This window comes from Poecilia mexicana, unplaced genomic scaffold (assembly GCF_051168715.1).
Source record: "Poecilia mexicana isolate PSO_F unplaced genomic scaffold, ASM5116871v1 scaffold_23, whole genome shotgun sequence".
Classification (NCBI taxonomy): domain Eukaryota; kingdom Metazoa; phylum Chordata; class Actinopteri; order Cyprinodontiformes; family Poeciliidae; genus Poecilia; species Poecilia mexicana.
Genome location: NW_028263392.1, coordinates 8,764,489 through 8,779,151, shown reverse-complemented (window position 1 = coordinate 8,779,151; position 14,663 = coordinate 8,764,489). Strand labels below are relative to the sequence as shown.

The window sequence follows — 14,663 nt, the reverse complement described above, 5'->3', positions numbered from 1 at the left end:
CCGAAACTGATGTCTATGAGCAGTTGGAAATTTTCCAACTTTTAATACAACTTCTTACACTTGTGCCTCCAGGACTGCGTTTTTACACATCTAATAGAAAAATCAGTCAACTTCTGCGCTCGGTAGCTACCACTGCACCGAAGTGTGCTGCTAACACGACCTGTAAACCTCTAAATCTACCAAAATATCAAAAGCAAAGAGGTGTATTGTAGTGTATTCCTAATGAGTCTAAAACAATGATCATAACAGGATCACAGAGTTATACGAGAGTAGGTTTCAAAGTAAACGGGATGAATTTGGACTGTCAAATAAAATAATGTAACAAATTGTTCTCAAAAACAGAGATTTAGTCCTACACATGTAAAATCAATACTTTAGTTTTAAAATTACCAATGGACCTATGGCTAGCAGTTAGATTAATTTATACTTTGAAAACAAAACTTTCATTAAAAATAAGAGTCTTCATCTGCTGGATTGCATCAAATCAAATTTGATTCGTATAGCACCTTTTGGCAGCATTTCAAAGTGCTTTACATCATAAAAACAAAATTACAAAGTCATAGAACACACACTCAACATTACATTTTACACATCAGATTGATTAATTTTTCATGATTAGGTTTCAAAAGCAACTCTAAACAGCTGAGTTTTTAGTCTAGATTTAAAGGCACTCAGTGTTTCTGCTGTTTTGCAGTTTTCTGGAAGTTTGTTCCAGATTTGTGGTGCATAGAAGCTGAATGCCATGTTTAGTTCTGGTTTGCATATAACTCCCATGTGATCAACAAAAATGACTTTAGACTTTCAAAATAAAAGTAATACCCTTTAAATTAAGAGATTCAGTTCATGTAGGATTATTACTGTTCAGTTTGTCAATGTTTGTCATCAATGAGGGATTGATCTTGAATTTCAGACTTGCAGATACTCTTTAAAGTCAGGAAACTGATTTTGATATGCTGAGTTATCAATGGGCCAGTACTAGTGATAATCACTGGTTTACTGGTGCAGTGATAAACCAGTGATATCACGGATTGTGCAAGTGCATTTTGCATTTTAAATGGGTGTAAACAGCAATAAGTATTTTGACTTTGGAAATAAATTTCAGATGTGTTGGTTGCATAAAGTCAGGATGAATTTAGTTCAACTACACTAGTTACATTAGCACATTTAATCTAGTCTTAAAATCACAATTTGCTTACTATGGAACATCAAGTGTCAGAGCAGTAATCTCTACTTTCTGAAACTTTTCTTTAAACTGTCGAATCAGGACTATTTCTTTGTATGTTGATCCAATTTCCTTTCCAGTGGCTGAATTGACTCAACTGCAGTCAGGAAAGGTAATTTGTTAGGGCAAGTGGAATATAATTGACACTCTGGAAATAATTAAAACTTGCCAGTCTTTATCCATCAAAAGGTAACATTTACCTTGCTGCTTTTCTTTCATATGCGGTTAATGAAATATCTAAGTTTCCAGAATATCAAAGCAAATTAGAAAACTTACAGCCCTCTTAATTCATGGAAAGCATTTACAGATTTAATCATTCAGAAAACTGCATTATTTAATGCTAAAAAGGAGTACTCAAATTCCTGAATATAAGTATTTGAGAAACGAGACCTTCACGGGAGAGAGTGAGCAATAAATACAGCAAATTCTCAGTAAACAGTACTTTACACTTCTCATAAAGAAATCAATATAATTCAGAGCGATGGAGTTGGGGAAAAAAAACAAAACAAAACAAATGGAGGTGTTGCTGAGGCTGGCATCAGAGGGCCCTTTATAGTAAACTTGATTAAAAGAAAATTGCTTTCAAGTGCTCTCAGCAGGCCGGGAGGTTGAGTGGGTGTGCTCTTGTGGGTTTCAGGGTGAGGAAACAAGATGAAGAAATGCTTTGAAATTGCCAGAGGAGAAAAAAGAAAACTAAACGTGAAAGTGCTGGTGACACTGTGGTGCAATATCAGTCATTTTATCAGATTAGGTATATTTTTATATAATGTCCAGTGCACTCAAAGCAAGCTTCAACTTCTTTGAGTTTAAATATATTGAAATTCATCTTTTATATCTACATGGCAGCTTTTTGTGCCAACTATTAGATACAAATCTAATTTCTCTTCTTTTCCTTTGGCCAATACACAAATGGATAATGAAAGGATGTAATTTATGTGTCGATTTTACCTATTTAAATATTCACCTGACAAACGTCAAAGGAATCGGTGTCTTTATTCATAATGCTGTCAAATGTGAGTAATTTATTCTGTTTTTAATTCAAACTGACATCAGAAAATCAAATACTTTCTGATTTCCATGAAAGCATCAGCTAATTGGCTTTTTAAAAATGGAATAATTCATCCTTTTGGTTTCAAAGTAGTGCAATGTTGGATAGAATCCATCATGGCAAGAGGGAAAACTTTTTGCTCTAGTACTCAAATTTAATTTGCTTTTGATTTGATTTAAATATATTTTCAGGCCCCAATGCTCATTAAAAACCCATTGTCACTGCCTCTGAAATGGCCCACTATGAATTTTGCATCACCTGACCGGGTTTTAAGATTTTCTTAAAGTTAACATTTTTATTTTTAGAAATCTCCTTTACTTTGATGCAGCTCCATTTGCTCAACCAGCAGTTTTTAATGGTCTGCCAAAAAAGACAAAGTTTTACTTGTGCACCAAGTTAGATGTGTTTGAGATTCTAAATTGAAGGGAAATCAAAGAACGTACAGCTAAAAATCTAAATTTACAGCGTTTAACAGATAACCTATTATTCACTGACAGACTAAACAGGATTGGGATTACCATAATTAGCTTTTCTTGGTAAACGTCAAAATAATGAAAAAATGCTGAGGTTTTATTTTTGTTTCAAATATTTAGTCAAACTGATTTTCAAACTACATGACTGAGTTAAACCTGGCTGATGTCTTAAGGTGTTGCTTTATCATTTCTACAAAATGTACTTCCTTCATGATGGCATCAATTTTGCCAAACATATCAGTCCTTCCTGCTACACACACGGCGCTCTCATGTTTGCAAGGCTCTCTCATTCCCTCCAAATGTAACAATGTACGATAAAGAGCCAGACTTTTAATTTCACTTTTATTAAACTACAAGATTATGGTCTTTAAATCCACAGCATGTAACTTTTACAGCATTTCTTAAAACTGCCACCATGTCGTGACAGTATGACAGATAATCTGTGAAAACATCAAGCTCCTCCACCTCCTCCTTTGCCAGTCAAGAACAACCAATCAGGGGGAGCGTTTCATCACCGTCAATCCTGATCAACGCGCTAATGGTGGAGAAACAACTTACTGTTCTAAGTGTTAAACTATCCTATCAGTACATTTAAAAAAATGAGATTCTGAATTTGCAGTAAAAACAGTCAAAGTTTCTGTGAGAAACAGTTAAATCTAATTATTTCAGGTGATTCTTACTGATCTAATTAATTCAATGTCTGACAGTGAGAAACGAAAATGGTTTTCTTTTTATAGAGTGCATGTAAATATCCAGTCTCAGTAATTCAAAGGAGAGGTTACATAAGAGAGTTTTGGTGTAACTAAGTTGCATTTCAGTGAAATCCTGAGAGACTTCAGTAAGAAATCATGTCAAGCTCAAACATTTTCACAACAAGCAGTATTAAAAATATCTAGATCTACAGAAAGACTTGAAATAAAAGTAGTAGCTGTGTTTATCTTCTTAGATGACTAATAAGTAATGTGCTCGTCATTAGTTATTTACAATGTAGGAACGTTTTCAGCAATACTTCTTAGAAACGTTTAAGTGGTCAAAGACTTTAAAATAAAAGGAAGTTGTTCTTTGACATCATTAATTAAACACCTGATTAATCTGATGAAAACGCTGTAAAAACCCTTAAATATGCATCTTTGTATGTTTGAATTTAGATGAAACTGCCAGTCCAAATCAGAGATGCACCAGTAAATCAATCGGCTTTCTTTTCAAAACAGGTGGAAATCATACATTGATAGTTCAGTTTGTATGTAACCAGATATTTCCAAAAAGGAATGCAAAAGCAAAGCAGCGAATCTGGGAATGGCCTTCATTTTCATTGGCACTGATTGGCTTTATCCTCAAGACTCAAAATAAGAAAGACTGTAGTAATGCAAAGAAAACTTCTAAACATACCAATGCAAATTAGGGTACATATGTTGTTTGAACTATTAAAATACAGTTCTTAGCATTTTTAGAGGAGATCTCAAGTGTTTGTGGATTTTAGCTATTCACAGGCAGCTGTGGTCCCCAACCGTCACAAATACCAGGGTCCACTGAAGCAGGGAGTGATATAAAACTCTTATGATGACTTACATTTAATATTAAACCATTCTGCTGTTCAGATTAGTATGCCTTTAGGTTTGGTGTTTCAACATGCATAGCATCTACGTCACCCTTCTGGGAGAAAGTAGTTGCTACAGTTTATATGCAAGTCAAAGCAAGTTCTGAGATGTTGCCTCAATGAAAATAAAACAAAAAGACAGAAAAGTTCAGCAACAGTATGTTATCACTTCTGCTCACTGCCAATAATGGAGAAAAATCTTGAACTCATCGAAGCTTTCGCTTCAACCAGCTTTCTTTCAACCCCAGCAAGAGGACCAATCTATCAGAATATGGATATAAAATCCTGATTGAATTGGGTGATTTCTGATTAAATTATTAAGACAAGGATAGGTTTTTTATCTACTTCACCAGAGCCGGGGTGATGTTAAACTCGGCTCCTTTGCTTTACACTTTTTCCCTTTACAACTATGCCAATCAGTGACCAACAGTTGCATCAATTGTTTTTCACGTCTGGCTTGACTTGAGCAGTTACTGAATGCAGCAGTTTTCTTATTTTAGGCTCTTATTGCACTGAACATCCCACAGGTTGTATTGACTTCTATTGTGGATGAAATAAAATATGCATTTTTCAAACCAGACTTTACTTTCTATGTGGTTTAAAAAGCAAAATGATTTCCTATTTTTCTCAAAATTAAATGTTTTACCAAGTTTATGTCCAACGATTTATGTCTGGCTTGTACCAAGGGTTCATATAACCCGAAATCTGTATTAACTCAAAATCTGTAGTCTTTGTTTTCTTCTTGGTGAGTGAATGTTTTTCTAGTCTGAAACGATGTGAGACACAGCTGACAATAGCTTGTGGTGACTTGGCATTCGACAGAGTATGCAACCCACAGACAGACAGAGACAAGATGGGACACTTCAGTGACCACGCTCGGATGGTAAAATCCCCCGGTCCGACAAACTCATCCCACACGATCGATGGCTGCTGTGACAACAGTCCCTCTCGTCACAGGCTGGAGAACAAGCTGTTGTGAAGGTCTGAGAATGGAAGATAGGCCCCTGAGGGGAGGCTTGATTTACAACCCCAAGTCGAGATGGAAGCAGCATCGCCCACAAGCTTCAGACGGCCCTCTAGCAAAATCAGTCTCCCTCACCCTATCTGTCTGCCTGCCTCACTTACTTGTCCTCCCTCCAATGTCTCTTTGCCTGCATGCCGACAAGCAGGAAAGGGCTGAAATGACACTCTTCCCCTTTAAAAAAATACACACACACAATCCCTTCGTATCTTTACCTTTAGTTTTGTGGATGGTGAAATCCTGGATGTCACCTTTAGCTGATTTTAGTCTTTTTTTTTTTTTTTGCAAACTTAGCCAGAGGGGGAAGCAGCTTGTCTGAGTCTGACAGATTTAATGCAGGGGATGGAGCTAAATTTAACATTTCATGTTCTTGTGGGCCACTGAGGCAAACAGTGAGGGACACTGAGGTGGTTAACTGCAACAGTAGACAAAATAACAACCTGCAGGATGAGATAATGCAGTGTTTTGTGAAGGAACGTGTCAACTTAAGACAATCATACAGAACAATGTATAAAACAAAATGGATGTCTGCAGTCTGGTGGTTAAGGAATCAGAACATCCCTGTTGTATCCATGACATTTCTCCTGCCAGAGTGGTTTGACATTTCTGTTTTAATGTGTGCTTTGCCTTTTTTTCCCTTTTTGCCTTAACAGCATAGAGATGTTCATATTGAAAAGATACCAGTTTCCAATTTTTTTTAAATAAATGTTTTACATTTCACTTATCTATTCAGTTTTTTTCCTTTTACTGTGAGGAAAATCATGTTGCAGGTTTATTAATAGAGCATTAATTTTGAGTAAACTGAGATTTCTTATACATTTTAACTAAAATAGTGAATTCTTGCTGGGATCAGTTCTATCTCTGACTGACTAAAATTAAAGATAAAATGGAGTCAAGCTGACATTTTAAATTCACTTTTACCAGTCTAACTGAGCCCCGTCACGAACCTGTGCACCATTTGACCATATACCCTGCTGCTCTTTCAACCCCAAAGTCCTTCTGACATGCAGTGGCACCCCCTCCTACCCTTGCCTTCTTTAATCTGCAGCTCAGCGAGCGAAGAAATCCTCTCGCCTCCATCTCTCTTTCTCCAGAGCCGTATCAATATTCATGGGTCTGCCGGGTGCGTTTGTGCGATGGCTGTCTCATTAGCCTTTGATCCCCCTTGCGCAAGGCCTGTCGGAGCGCTGCGGTGCCAACAACAGAGTGAGCGTTTGAAGTGCAGAGAGAACATCTGCTTGCATTGATCTCCATATACTTTCTTTGCCGTTCCATACGCAGATCCACACATACACAGCTGCAGGCACATGAATACATGCATCTACTGTACTTTGCTTCAGCCTGGGTTGTCCCACTCTGCCAGTATGTGGCATGTAATGCAATAAACAGTTTACAGGGAGGAATTCATTAGCTTAGCAGAGGATAGTTAATGTGCAATAAATCTGCTAGGTGCTTGCCTCAAACTGGGAACTACATTTAATTTTATTAGGCTTTAGTTTACCGTTAAACTGTTTTTGATTCGAGCAAATTGGCTCTGCGTCCAGGATGCCTTTCTACTGGGGGTAGCACAAAATCTTCAACAGGAAGGGAAATTAAGTGCCATCCTCAATGAGTTTTTCATAAATTTTTATGAGTCGACAACACCGCCAACTGATTATGCTGCCAACTTCTGATCTGAACTAAAGGGCCATTTAACAATTTCTTACAAGAATCCTGTAGATTTTACTCTCCCTAGTTTGAAGTGTAGACTGACCAAATCTGAACTGGATTATTTCACACAATATTTTTTGACAGTTTGAGAGATTTATGAAACTTATTCTTTAATAATCCACACCAAGTGCCTTTTTAAAAATACTTCTCTGGAATTGGGACAACTTTAATGTAAGGCAAACTTAATCTCAAACATATGGACAAGTAAAACTCAGAATATATGATGCTAAATAGATTATAGATTTGCTTTGTGAGATAGCACAAAATCTGGATTCTTATGTCACAAATGGTTGAGCTGACCAGAGCAGCATTCATGCAAGAACCCGCAGTGCCAGAAACACCATCTTTTATCATTTTTGTGTAGTTAATTTCAATAATTTATTTACTACTGGTAGTAGAATGATCTCTGCATTATCGTCTTCCCAGGTGCAAAGCAACCAAAAACTGATTTTATTAGTGTGAGGAAAATGTTACTGGATGGAAATTACAAATGAAATCCTTTTCCCCACTAACAGGTGGCAATGCCAAGTCACTACATTATGCAGAAAGCATGAACAAGAAACTGGTGTTTTCAGTAGTGAGACTTAGAATTCTGCTAATTTACATAATTATTTGCCGAGACTACAAACAAACCCACATTAGTCAAAACATTGGAATAAATTTGAGCAATGAGATTTTTTTTGAAGCAATAGCCTTGATTTGGTCTGTAAAATTTCCTTCAACACGTCGACCATTACAGAAATAACATAAAAAACAAACAGGTTTGGTACAATGCCTGCTACCTTTCAAAGAATCAGTCATATCACACAAACAAAGGGCTGCATGATGTTAGGAAAACATGCGAGCAAATACCTATGTGGAATATTGCAATGAGCATTTTCAACACATTTTTCTTAACTCATCAATGCGGAAAACAAATAACACCAAACCCCAGCTTCCCTGAACTTCTCAGGCACTAAAATCCATACGATCTACAGGCATCAATGGCAAGGAAATACCATGTTCTGGTCAAGCATAGTGCTGCAATGTAGAATGTGACTACATGTAAAAATATTTAACTGAAATTTTCATCCAAGCGGTCTTTTGTGATTCAACATACTGTGCAGCTCAAAGCACCAAATTTGCCTCAACTTAGTTTTTGCCAAACCCGTTTGCGCTGCATTAAATAATTGTCTGCAGTGCAGCTAGAAAACAAACAGTCCAGTTAGTATGACATCATGACATGTGCACAAAGACAATCCCGGCACTTTAACACTCGCTAGTCTCCCTCTGAATTGGGATCTACTGAGAGTAAAACAGTTAGAAATGGAGCGTGAGCTCGTCTCGGCTACGGCCCCCTTGGGAACAGGTTTCCCGATCAATACGACCAGTGTGTGTGTTATAACATTAACTGCCCTTAATGGCACTAATGAAGAGAGCTGCTGACAGGTACACTGAAGCCAGGGTCAGGGAAGCAGCCTGTTAGCATAGTTCATTAGATAAAGCCTGGTTTTTCTGGTCACTTTCCTTTAGCAAAAAAATAAAAATTAGGTACTGAAAACATTAATTTAGAAAACAGGTGAAAGTTACTTGTGTTTTTCTAGTATAGTTGGAGTTTTATGTTAGTTATTTGACAGTACAAATGTGGAAAGAAAAATGATGAAAAAAATAACATTTAGTGCAAGTTTGTGAACAGATCAACTCTTGTCACAACAGGTCACAGTGTGATGACAAGGACTATGACTGCGGGCAATGTCACCTTTCCATAAATGTCAAGGAAAGTGTTTCTCAGCAGAACAGTTTCCTTTAACAAATGGGAACCCATTTTTATCCATCTATTCACTCATGCACACAGAAAGAGAGAGACACCTGCTACTGGAAAAGCTTTAAACTCGGCAGGATCTTTGCAAACACATCGTTTAACGCTCAGCACCACAGCCTTCATAAAGGAGGGCAGGGGGAGGCAAAAGGCAAGTTTTCACTAGAACATAAGTGAAGAGGTAACATACCTCGTAGTGACTGGTTTTCACTTCAGGACAGCTGAAGCGGGACTGCCACCTTCTCTCTGCGTCTTCCCCGGCAGGAAGAGTTGGGAGGAGAGTTGCTCCTTCTCTTCTCTGGCTCTGGCTCGTTCTGCTACTGTCTCAGCCCCTCTCACTATCATACCTCACTCCTTCCCTCCCCCTCGTCCGCCCTTCTCTTCCACTCCTCCCCTTTTTTCTAACCTGCTCCCTCCAATCTCTTCTCTCTCCCCTCAAACTTGATTGTGACAAAATAGTCTTGAATTACCACTCCTTCTTCTACTGTTGCTAATGTAAGGATATTTTATATTTTCTTATTTCAGTGGCTGATCACTGATCAAAGATAGTACACCAAAATGTGAGATTTTGCTGATTTTCCTCCCTCTGGGTATTTCTTAAGAATATAATCAGCTAAAATTAGAATTTTCTCCTTTGTTGTCCTCAAGTTACAACACTGCAGTTTAAAAATTACTAACATTTGTCACTACGACACACCCACAGTTTAAAGTCCTTTTTCTGAGACACTTCCCAAACCTGTTGCTGCACACTGCCATTCAGCTGGTTGAAAGAAGACTGCATGTTTCTGTCACTTATAGGAAAGGTTGGAGGTTACTGGCCTAAAATAAATTATGAACTTCAGCTAAAGGACAAAAAAAAAAATCTTACAAGTCAACGCAGGAAAATCTAAGAATGAATATTAAATTCCACAGATGGAAATAACTCCAAAAGGTTCTACAATGCCATCTCTACAGTCTAAAGCACCAAATAATTTCCACCTTTGACCACTTTTTAAAAAATATGAAGGTCATCTGTCACTTTGACAGATTACAATGCACACCCTTAACCACTGGATGTAGATTTTCATCATCAAAGAACAGAGTACATTGCAGAGGTAACTAAAATCAATCAACAACACCAAAAACTCAAAACATATCACTAACTGGAAGCTGACAAAGCATTGGAGGGTTGGGTTCAAAACACACCAAAATTGAACCCGGTGTGTTTTGGGTCACAGATGGATGTACAGGAGCGCATGCTGCAGGATTTTTTTCCAGCTAAATCAGGTGTTTGCAGGATCAGGAAACCCCTCATTCAGAGTCTCCTGCAGACTTCTAAGAAAAGTCCAAAACCTCATGACACCAGCTTCTGAAGCAAGCCTCCTTGAGACATTTCATTAAGCATAAGCAGGTGCAAGATGCAGGAGCATGTGGGCCAGGAGGAAGTCAACTATGCATTCAGGGCACAGCAGGTGAATCATTCAACTGCTTAATTTTATTGTTTACATTTAGTTATTGTGGCCACAGTCAGTGGTTTTGACCAGGGTGTAAAAATGTTACATATATTCATCTGTGGACAGTGGATTCTGAGTAATTATCATCATGTTAAAAAATTATGGGATATTTTTCCCCATGTCTGTCAAAATGACAATGTAAAAGTCAAACACAACCTCTGGTCTAAAGTGTGATTGTTACCAGATTGTTAAAATTTCTTAAATCCATAATTTCCTCCAAGGTAAGAAATACGCAAATTTGTTTAACATTGGACCAAGTAAGATTTAATGTTTAGTTAGAAGTATACTGTGCTAAAGTTTAGAGGCTGATATTAGCCATAAGGTAGTGTAAGACTGCTCCTTCCACAACTGTTACCACACACTGCTGGTCAGGAGGCTGCTACACCTTCTCTCTTTTTGCAGAAAAAGTGACTTTCATTGAGTAACTCACGTCATGAAAAATATAGATTGTCAATGTAGGAAAACTAAAGAAGCACCAACCATTGCATTTAAGCTAAAACTATATATGGCAAGTAGAAACTGTCATGTCTGCCTTGATAACCATTGAAACGTAGGTTTTCAGACTCTTATTACAGTGTAAAGGGACAAGATAAAGTTCTATGCAAATAGCACATTTACTAAGAAACTTCTTAATTTAAATGGTTTTTTTTAATGAATTATTGCTTAATACCAAGTTACAACCAAACAAGCGAAGGTTATGATTATCATGGTATATTATTTTAGTAGCAAAAGAACAAGCATTACATTTCCATTAAAAAAATGTTGATTACATTTTGCTTTAATTAAAAATAAGCGTTAAACTTATTTTTAGTTAAGATCATTGTGCTGGCATCTTATGCCACCCCATGATTATTTACTGAGAATATGCAGATTGAAGAGGCAGAACCAGGAAAACTGAGATTTTATTTCGATTTTGTGCCTAAATGAAATTAGGCAAATATCACCATAATGTTTATGTAAAAATTCTGTTTAAAAGGAGCTAAAACAAAGCAAGACTTAAATAACTAAACTTCCAGGGTTTAAGGAATTTCAGAGTTTGTAAAAATCTAGAAGCCAGTGTGCCGATTGTGCAAACGACTGCTGGAGAGGCTGCAGCTTCACCTACAGAAACAAAAGAAGCACTTATAGCACAGCAAGGTGCAGTGGATAAGAATACACCACCCAGAGGGGCACCTGCAGTTTCTACTTCCTCCTGAATAACAAATTTGTTGCTATTATTTTCTTTAAATAATAAAGAAAAGCAGCTCTGCAGCAGATGACCACCCCTGGATTCCTCCGCACCGGCCAGCTCCCGTTCTTTCTCCTTCATCTGCTTCTCCCCCTCCTTTGCTTCCACAGACACTGCCTCTGCCCCTGTTTCCATAGTGACACTTTCCCCGACTGGCTCGACATAATCAAGCGAACGGGGTGGGGGTTGAGGGTGAGAAAAAAATCGTAAGTTAGGGTGGGGGTCTGTGGGGCGGGTGCGGATGGAATAGCCAAGTTGAGAAGGATTAAAGAAAACAGTGCGAGATAAAGAAGCAAACAGCGAATACAGAAAATGTCAATAAGGATGGTTTGTCAGCAGCAAACAGCGCGCTCGGCTCAGGTCCATCCCTGGCTGGTGTCTGCGTTGGATCAGGTGCTGTGGAAAGCCTTGGCATATGGCTAAAATAATTATGGTGCTCATCAAATAACGAGATGGCCACTTGTGCTTTGTGACGATGCTCCCACCAGAGCAGAAATGAATTATCGGAGAGTTGATCAATCTGAATTTTAATGCGAGTGGTGCTCAGCACGGGCTTGCTGCATGAAGCTGCGGAGACGGAATAAACCTCGTTGAATGCTGCGATAACATTATGCACAACATTCAGGGAGTATTATAAGCAATTCTCCTTTAGTGTTTTAACTAACCCATCAGTATGACTATGCGGTGTGGGCCGATCTGTTGGTTAGGCCATCAGTCTTATTGATGGATGTTTAATAAATGTTTTCCAAATTTATCACTCGATCATTAATCTAAACAACTTTGGATCACTAACTTTTCTTGTAACGACGTCATTGAATGGAAATGTATGACATATCAGGTCTACTGGAACACAGACTATTAAAGAAAGTGAATAAAAGGGAATCAAAGTATAAAGTTAATATCTTTAAATGTTCAGATCAGGCAATAGGCATCGAGAATGTGTTCAATACAAGAACTGAAAAAGTATTTATAAAGTCCTCGTTTGATTCTCATTTTCACCATCCTATGGGAACACTGCCTATTCTGTTCAAGAACCCAAAATTAATGAAATATCAAATTCGTCAGCAAACACAAAGAGGAAAGATATTATGCCAGTAGTGTTAGCAGCAAACATCCTCTTGTGTAGTCAAGCAGTGGCTCTGCTGCATGGCCCTCTTTGTAGGATCTCATGTAAAATGTAAAACCAGCCTTCTGCTAGAAAGCAATCTAGAAGTCAAGCTTAAAGAGATAATCCTCGTTTTATGAGGTGGGATTCTGCTAAAAAGGCGTTAAGCAGTTCATATCTTACCTGCAGTGGATAACTCTCGACATCTTTAGTGCAGAATTAATCCAGATTTGTTGTGACTGGAAACCAAGATTAACAGCAGGTCAAAAGGGGCCAAGACCAAAATGGACTCCTATCATCTTATAAGAACTGCAGACTCAGAACCAATGTGGTGGGCCATGCAAATACAGTTTTTTTTTATGTTAAGTCTTGTTGCATTGTGCTTTAATAATTAAAAAAGTAAATTGTTTACATAGAAACTGCAGGAAGTGTACAAGTCAGTGTGCCACCAATCACCTTCCTGTGTGATACATACCGACAACAGAACAGGCAAAACATTTCTGGTTAGAGTAATCAATAAAGAATGACGGTTATCTAAAGGCAGACTGATAGTAACTTGTAACATTTTGACAATTACATTTCAGCTCAATATGCAATTGAAAAAGTAATTTAAATTTATTTTACAAACTGCAAGTTGTAAATATGCATAGACTTTGTATGATTCAGTCCATTTTAATTTGATTTATGGTCAAAACAGAAGTATAAGACGCCACATACAGCTTATTCATCATCATCAGTTCTCTTTAAATATTTAAAAACAGACAATACCGTTTATATCTCCAAAAAGTCCAACTGTTTCAGATTTTACCGCTTTCACTCTGAGGCTCAAGCATTTAGAGCTGTCATTTAACTAAACTTTGAGGTAACGGTGCCAACTCATCCTTTTAGAGGAAAAAAAAATAATTAAAAGTATTTGAAACGTTACAAATGTATTTGAGTGTTCAAGATAAAATACATTATAATGAGTTTGTATGGTATAGCTACATATTTACAGTTTTTTTTTGTAAAGTCAACTTGCAAAAAAGAAGAAAAAAATTGATTTTGTGTGGACAAAAGCAGATGTTTTTCAAAATGTGTTGCAAAATTGAGTGTTATCACACAGTTAGCCAGACATGAAGCCCAAAATCGTTTCTGGTTGCTTTGCTACCACAACAACTTGCTATTGTTGTAACCATGAACTTCGCTGTCCAACATGAAATCCTAAAGAGACTCTCGCCATTAGTTATGAACAGGCCTATTGAAAGATATGAAACACTCCACTCTGGTTTGAAAACAGACAGAAACGACTCTAAAAAGAGAAAACAAGAACTTTGCAGGTTCTGGTTACATCGCAGTGGTTCACAGAGATATATAGTTAAGAGCTAGCACAAGGAGAGCAAAAGTCAATACTTGTCCTGCACGAACTGACACACCACCTATTTCTATTACTAAATTATCCTATTACGGAGTATATATTGGCTTTAAAGTGAAGGTGAACTTTAAAGTTTGTTAATTTTGTTTGAAAACAATCGAGCAGTTTTAGCTAACAAGAGCTAACAATGACACGGTTAGCTTACCTGGCCTTCAAAACTCCTGGAAACGGTTCATCATCTTTTGTCCCAAACCGCTTCACCTTGTGTCCATTTTAACATTAGTTATATTTCTTAAATAAATAAAAACAAAATTCTTCAAATCTCAGTTTCCTGTATTCATTCCGAAGTCACATTCCGTGTTTCTGCGGCAAAGAAAAACTCCACAGGTGAAGCTCATCATGCGGTGCATTTACTGCTTCAGGAAATTTGAGCTCCGTTCGAGCATACGTGGTATCTCAACCTATCCGAAATTTGAGGATTTATTTTTTAACAATACGGATCTCTTATTAACTAGGCTTCTTGTTTTCAGTCAGTCAGTGGAGTAAAGCATAAGTAAGTGAGAATAAAGACGTCTAAAATCACAATATAAACAGAAACGTCTGACTGAAGAAACAAA

The 14,663-nt window shown here is 37.5% G+C and overlaps 1 long non-coding RNA gene across 2 annotated transcripts in view; it reads right to left on the bottom strand.

Annotated features, from left to right (window-relative positions):
• Positions 1–14,436, bottom strand: part of LOC148152492 (uncharacterized) — a 58,902-nt gene extending 44,466 nt beyond the window's left edge. The window contains exons 1-2 of one of the 2 annotated variants that reach the window (XR_015762178.1): positions 14,252–14,436; positions 12,879–12,934 (exon numbers count right to left, since the gene is read on the bottom strand). This is a non-coding gene — a long non-coding RNA (uncharacterized LOC148152492). The remainder of the gene's footprint in view (positions 1–12,878; positions 12,935–14,251) is intronic. The other variant, XR_015762179.1, reaches the window with a different exon arrangement.
• Positions 14,437–14,663: the final 227 nt, after the last annotated feature.